The following is an 8,290-nucleotide window of genomic DNA, read 5'->3' as shown; positions in this document are numbered from 1 at the left end:
GATGTAATCTCTTTTTGCGGTGTGTTTGTCAAGATCTGATGAATTGTGGGTTTATGATCAAGTTTATCTATGAATAATATTTGAATCTTCTATGAATTCTTTTATGTATGATTGAGTTATCTTTGCAAGTCTCTTCGAATTATCAGTTTGGTTTGGCCTACTAGATTGATCTTTCTTGCCATGGGAGAAGTGCTTAGCTTTGGGTTCAATCTTGTGGTGTCCTTACCCAGTGACAGAAAGGGTTGCAAGGCACGTATTGTATTGTTGCCATCGAGGATAACAAGATGGGGTTTATATCATATTGCTTGAGTTTATCCCTCTACATCATGTCATCTCGCTTAATGCGTTACTCTGTTCTTATGAACTTAATACTCTAGATGCAGGAAGGAGTCGGTCGATGTGTGGAGTAATAGTAGTAGATGCAGGCAGGAGTCGGTCTACTTGTTATGGACGTGATGCCTATATACATGATCATGCCTAGATAATCTCATAATTATTTGCTTTTCTATCAATTGCTCGACAGTAATTTGTTCACCCACCGTAATACTTATGCTATCTTGAGAGAAGCCTCTAGTGAAACCTATGGCCCCGGGGTCTATCTCCTGTCATATTTGCTTCCAATCTACTTTTATTTGCATCTTTACTTTTTGCATCTATATTATAAAATACCAAAAATATATTTATCTTATCTTACTATCTTTATTAGATCTCACTTTTGCAAGTGGCCGTGAAGGGATTGACAACCCCTTTATCGCGTTGGTTGCGATTTCTCAGTTTGTTTGTGTAGGTGCGTGGGACTTTTGAGGAGCCTGTTGGGGAACGTAGTAATTTCAAAAAAATTCCTACGCACACGCAAGATCATGGTGATGCATAGCAATGAGAGGGGAGAGTGTGTCCACGTACCCTCTTAGACCGGAAGCGGAAGCGTTATGACAACGCGGTTGATGTAGTCATACGTCTTCACGATCTGACCGATCCAAGCACCGAACGTACGGCACCTCCGAGTTCAGCACACATTCATCTTGATGACGATCCCCGGTCTCCGATCCAGCAGGGTGTCGGGGATGAGTTCCGTCAGTACGACAGCGTGGTGACGATGATGATGTTCTACCGACGTAGGGCTTCGCCTAAGTACCGCAACGATATGACCGAGGTGGAATATGGTGGAGGGGGCACCGCACACGGCTAAGGAACGATCACGAAGATCAACTTGTGTGTCTAGAGGTGCCCCCCTCCTCCGTATATAAAGGGGGGGAGGAGGAGGGGGCCGGCCAAGGGGATGGTGCGCCCTAGGAGGGGGAAACCTACTCCAAGTAGGTTTGCCCCTCCCTTTCCTAGTCCAAGAAGGAGGGGGAAGGAAGGAGTGGGAGAGGGGAAAGGCAAGGGGGGCGCCGCCCCCTCTTCCTTGTCCTATTCGTACTCAAGGGGAGGGGGGGCGCCCCTTGCCCTGGTCGGCCCCTCTCTTTCTCCACTAGGGCCCAACAAGGACAATTAGTTCCCGGGGGGGGGGGGTCTGGTAACCCTCCGGCACTCCGGTTTTCTCCGAAATCACCCGGAACACTTCCGGTGTCCGAATATAGTCGTCCAATATATCAATCTTTATGTCTCGACCATTTCGAGACTCCTCGTCATGTCCGTGATCACATCCTAGACTCCGAACAACCTTCAGTACATCAAAACTTATAAACTCATAATAAAACTATCATCGTAACGTTAAGCGTGCGGACCCTACGGGTTCGAGAACTATGTAGACATGACCTAGAACTGTTTCCAGTCAATAACCAATAGCGGAACCTGGATGCTCATATTGGCTCCTAAATATTCTATGAAGATCTTTATCGGTTAAACCGCATAACAACATACGTTGTTCCCTTTGTCATCGGTATGTTACTTTCCCGAGATTCGATCGTCGGTATCCAATACCTAGTTCAATCTCGTTACTGGCAATTCTCTTTACTTGTTACGTAATGCATCATTCCGTAATCAACTCATTGGTCACATTGCTTGCAAGGCTTATAGTGATGTGCATTACCGAGAGGGCCCAGAGATACCTCTCCGACAATCGGAGTGACAATCCTAATCTTGAAATACGCCAACCCAACATGTACCTTCGGAGACACCTGTAGAGCTCCTTTATAACCACCCAGTTAAGTTGTGACATTTGGTAGCACACAAAGTGTTCCTTCGGTAAACGGGAGTTGCATAATCTCATAGTCATAGGAACATGTATAAGTTATGAAGAAAGCAATAGCAACATACTAAACGATCAAGTGCTAGGCTAACGGGATGGGTCAAGTCAATCACATCATTCTCCTAATGATGTGATCTCGGTAATCAAATGACAACACATGTCTATGGTTAGGAAACATAACCATCTTTGATTAATGAGCTAGTCAAGTAGAGGCATAGTAGTGACACTATGTTTGTCTATGTATTCACACATATATTATGTTTCCCGTTAATACAATTCTAGCATGAATAATAAACATTTATCATGATATAAGGAAATAAATAATAACTTTATTATTGCCTCTAGGGCATATTTCCTTCAGTCTCCCACTTGGACTAGAGTCAATAATCTAGTTCACATCATCATGTGACTTAACACCAATATTCATATCTGTATATGATTAACACCCATAGTTCACATCCTCATGTGACCGACACCCATAGGGTTTACTAGAGTCAACAATCTAGTTCACATTGCTATGTGATTAACACCCAAAGAGTACTAAGGTATGATCATGTTTTGCTCGTGAGAGAAGTTTAGTCAACGGGTCTGTCACATACAGAGCCGTATGTATTTTGCAAATATTCTATGTCTACAATGCTCTGCACGGAGCTACTCTAGCTAATTGCTCCCACTTTCAATATGTATTCAGATTGCGACTTAGAGTCATCTGGATCAGTGTAAAAGCTTGCATCGTTGTAACTTTTTACGACGGGCTCTTTTATCACCTCCATAATCGAGAAACATCTCCTTATTTCTCTAAGGATAATTTTGACCAATGTCTAGTGATCTACTTCTAGATCACTATTGTACTGCCTTGCCAAATTCAGAGCAAGGTATACAATAGGTCTGGTACATAGCATACTTTATAGAACCTATGACTGAGGCATATGGAATGACTTTCATTCTCTTTTCTATTTTCTGCCGTGGTCGAGATTTGAGTCTTACTGAATTTCACACCTTTGCAACACAGGCAAGAACTCTTTCTTTGACTGTTCCATTTTGAACTATTTCAAAATCTTGACAAGGTATGTACTTATTGAAAAACTTATCAAGCGTCTTGATCTATCTCAATAGATCTTGATGCTCAATACGTAAGTAGCTTTACTCAATTCTTTCTTTTAAAGAACTCCTTTCAAATACTCCTTTATGCTTTCCAGAAAAATTCTACATCATTTTTGATCAACAATATGTTACTCACATATATTTATCAGAAAAGCGGTAGTGCTCTCACTCACTTTATTGTAAATACAGGCTTCACCATAAGTATGTACAGAACTATATGCTTTGATCAACTTATCAAAGCGTATATTCCAACTCTAAGATGCTTGCACCAGTCCATAGATTGATCGCTGGAGCTTGCACATTTTGTTAGCACCTTTAGGATTAACAAAACCTTCTGGTTGCATCATATACAACTCTTCTTTAAGAAAACCATTAAGGAATGCAGTTTTGACATCCATTTGCCAGATTTCATAAAATGTGGAAATTGCTAACATGATTCGGCCAGACTTAAGCATCACTACATTTGAGAAAATCTCATGGTAGTCAACACCTTGAACTTGTCGAAAAACCTTTCACAACAAGTCGAGCTTTGTAGATAGTAACACTACTATCAATGTCCGTCTTCCTCTTGAAGATCCATTTATTTTCTATGGCTTGCCGATCATCGGGCAACTCCACCAAAGTCCACACTTTGTTCTCATACATGGATCCCATCTCAGATTTCATGGCTTCAAGCCATTTCGCGGAATCTGGGCTCATCATCGCTTCCTCATAGTTCGTAGGTTCATCATGCTCTAGTAACATGACTTCCAAAACATGATTACCGTACCACTCTGGTGCGGATCTTTGCTCTGGAAGACCTACGAGGTTTGGTAGCAACTTGATTTGAAGTTTCATGATCATCATCATTAACTTCCTCACTAATTGGTGTAGGAATCACTGGAACTGATTTCTGTGATGAACTACTTTCCAATAAGGGAGAAGGTACAATTACCTCATCAAGTTCTACTTTCCTCCCACTCACTTCTTTCGAGAGAAACTTCTTCTCTAGAAAGGATCCATCTTAGCAACGAATAACTTGTCTTAGGATCTGTGATAGAAGGTGTACCCAATAGTTACCTTTGGATATTCTATGAAGACGCACTTCTCCGATTTGGGTTCGAGCTTATCAGGTTGAAATTTTTTCACATAAGCATCACATCCCCAAACTTTAAGAAACGACAGCTTAGGTTCATTGCTAAACCATAGTTCATATGGTGTCATCTCAACGGATTTAGATGGTGCCCTATTTAACATGAATGCAGCTGTCTCTAATGCATAACCCCAAAACGATAGTGGTAAACTGATAAGAGACATCATAGATCGCACCATATCCAATAAAGTGTGGTTACGACATTCGGACACACCATAATGTTGTAGTGTTCCAGGTGGCATGAGTTTGTGAAACTATTCCACATTGTTTTAATTGAAGACCAAACTCGTAACTCAAATATTCGTCTCCATGATCAGATCGTAGAAACTTTATTTCTTGTTACAATGATTCTCCACTTCACTCTGAAATTCTTTGAACTTTTCAAATGCTTCAGACTTGTGCTTCATTAAGTAGGTATACTCATATCTGCTCAAATCATCTTGTGAAGGTCGGAAAATAACGATACCCGCCATGAGCATCAACACTCATTGGACCGTAGACATCGGTATGTATTATTTCCAATAAGCCACTAGCTCGTTCCATTGTTCCGAAGAACGGAGTTTTAGTCATCTTGCCCAAAAGGCACGGTTCGCAAGCATCAAATGATTCATAACCAAATAATTCTGAAAATCCATCTTTATGGAGTTTCTTCATGCGCTTTACACCGATATGACCCAAACGGCAGTGCACAAATAAGTTGCACTATCATTATTAAGTTTCTATCTTTTGGCATCAATATTATGAATATGTGTATCACTACGATCGAGATCCAACAAACTATTTTCATTGGGTGTATGACCATCGAAGGTTTTATTCATGTAAACAGAACAACAATTATTCTTTGACTTTAAATGAATAACCGTATCGCAATGAACATGATCAAATCATATTCATGTTCAACGCTAACGCCAAATAACATTTATTTAGGTTTAACACTAATCCCGAAAGTATAGGGAGTGTGCGATGATGATCGTATCAATCTTGGAACCACTTCCAACACACATCGTCACTTCACCCTCAACTAGTTTCTATTTATTCTATAATTCCTGTTTCGGGTTACTAATCTTAGCAACCAAACAAGTATCAAATACTCAGGGGCTACTATAAACACTAGTAAGGTACACATCAATAACATGTATATCAAATATACCCTTGTTCACTTTGCCATCCTTCTTATCCACCAAATATTCAGGGCATTTCCGCTTCCAGTGACCATTTCCTTTGCAGTGTAAGCACACAGTTTCAGGCTTTGGTCCAGCTTTGGGATTCTTCGCGGGAGTGACAACTTTCTTGTCATTCTAGTTGAAGTTCCCTTTCTTTCCCTTTGCCCTTTTTCTTGAAACTAGTGATCTTGTCAACCATCAACACTTGATGCTCTTTCTTGATTTCTACCTTCATCGATTTCAACATCACGAAGAGCTTGGGAATCGTTTTCATCATCCCTTACATACTATAGTTCATCACAAAGTTCTACTAACTTGGTGAAGGTGACTAGAGAATTCTGTCAATCACTATCTTATCTGGGAGATTAACTCCCACTTGATTCAAGCGATTGTAGTACCCAGACAATCTGAGCACATGCTCACTAGTTGAGCGATTCTCCTCCATCTTTTAGTCATAGAACTTGTTGGAGACTTCATATCTCTCAACTCGGGTATTTGCTTGAAATATTAACTTCAACTCCTGGAACATCTCATATGGTCCATGACGTTCAAAACGTCTTTGAAGTCCCGATTCTAAGCCGTTAAGCATGGTGCACTAAACTATCAAGTAGTCATCATATTGAGCTAGCCAAACATTCATAATGTCTGCATTTGCTCCTGCAATAGGTCTGTCACCTAGCGGTGCATTAAGGACATAATTCTTCCGTGCAGCAATGAGGATAAACCTCAGATCACGGATCCAATCCGCATCATTGCTACTAACATCTTTCAACACAATTTTCTCTAGGAGCATATCAAAAATAAACATATGAAAGCAACAACGCAAACTATTGATCTACAACATAATTTGCAAAATACAGTTCATGATAAATTTAAGTTCAATTAATCATATTACTTAAGAACTCCCACTTAGACGGACATCTCTCTAGTCATCTAAGTGATCACGTGATCCAAATCAACTAAACCATGTTCGATCATCACGTGAGATGGAGTAGTTTTCAATGGTGAACATCACTATGTTGATCATATCTACTATATGATTCACGCTCGACCTTTCGGTCTCCGTGTTTCGAGGCCATATCTGTATATGCTAGGCTCGTCAAGTTTAACCTGAGTATTCCGCGTGTGCAACTGTTTTGCACCCGTTGTATTTGAACGTAGAGCCTATCACACCCGATCATCACATGGTGTCTCAGCACGAAGAACTTTTGCAACGGTGCATACTCAGGGAGAACACTTCTTGATAATTTAGTGAGAGATCATCTTAAAATGCTACCGTTAATCAAAGCAAGATAAGATGCATAAAGGATAAACATCACATGCAATCAATATAAGTGATATGATATGGCCATCATCATCTTGTGCTTGTTATCTCCATCTCCGAAGCACCATCGTGATCACCATCGTCACCGGCGCGACACCTTGATCTCCATCGTAGCATCATTGTCGTTACGCCATCTATTGCTTCTACGACTATCGCTACCGCTTAGTGATAAAGTAAAGCAATTATAGGGCGTTTGCATTTCATACAATAAAGCGACAACCATATGGCTCCTGCCAGTTGCCGATAACTTCGGTTACGAAACATGATCATCTCATACAATAGCATCACGTCTTGACCATATCACATCACAACATGCCCTGCAAAAACAAGTTAGACGTCCTCTACTTTGTTGTTGCAAATTTTACGTGGCTGCTATGGGCTGAGCAAGAACCGTTCTTACCTACGCATCAAAACCACAACGATAGTTCGTCAAGTTAGTGCTGTTTTAACCTTCGCAAGGACCGGGCATAGCCACACTCGGTTCAACTAAAGTTGGAGAAACAGACACCCGCTAGTCACCTGTGTGCAAAGCACAGCGGTAAAACCAGTCTCGCGTAAGTGTACGTGTAATGTCGGTCCGGGCCGCTTCATCCAACAATACCGCTGAACCAAAGTATGACATGCTGGTAAGCAGTATGACTTGTATCACCCACAACTCACTTGTGTTCTACTCATGCATATAACATCAACGCATAAAACCTAGGCTCTGATACCACGGTTGGGGAACATTGTAATTTCAAAAAAATTCCTATGCACACGCAAGATCATGGTGATGCATAGCAACGAGAGGGGAGAGTGTGTCCACGTACCCTCGTAGACCGAAAGCGGAACCGTTATGACAACGCGGTTGATGTAGTCATACGTCTTCACGATCCGACCGATCCTAGCACCGAACGTACGGCACCTCCGAGTTCAGCACACATTCAGCTCGATGACGATCGCGGACTCCGATCCAGCAGGGTGTCGGGGATGAGTACCGTCAGTACGACGGCGTGGTGATGATGATGATGTTCTACCGACGCAAGGCTTCGCCTAAGCACCGCAACGATATGACCGAGGTGGAATATGGTGGAGGGGGGCACCGCACACGGCTAAGGAACGATCACGAAGATCAACTTGTCTGTCTAGAGGTGCCCCCCTCCTCCGTATATAAAGGGGGGGAGGAGGAGGGGCCGGCCAAGGGGGTGGCGCGCCCTAGGAGGGGGAAACCTACTCCAAGTAGGTTTGCCCCTCCGTTTCCTAGTCCAAGAAGGAGGGGGAAGGAAGGAGTGGGAGAGGGGAAAGGCAAGGGGAGCGCCGCCCCCCCCCCTTCCTTGTCCTATTCGGACTCAAGGGGAGGGGGTGCGCCTCTTGCCCTGGCCGGCCCCTCTCTTTCT

Source organism: Triticum dicoccoides, chromosome 4B (assembly GCF_002162155.2).
Source record: "Triticum dicoccoides isolate Atlit2015 ecotype Zavitan chromosome 4B, WEW_v2.0, whole genome shotgun sequence".
Classification (NCBI taxonomy): Eukaryota; Viridiplantae; Streptophyta; class Magnoliopsida; order Poales; family Poaceae; genus Triticum; species Triticum dicoccoides.
This window is presented reverse-complemented; position numbering follows the sequence as displayed.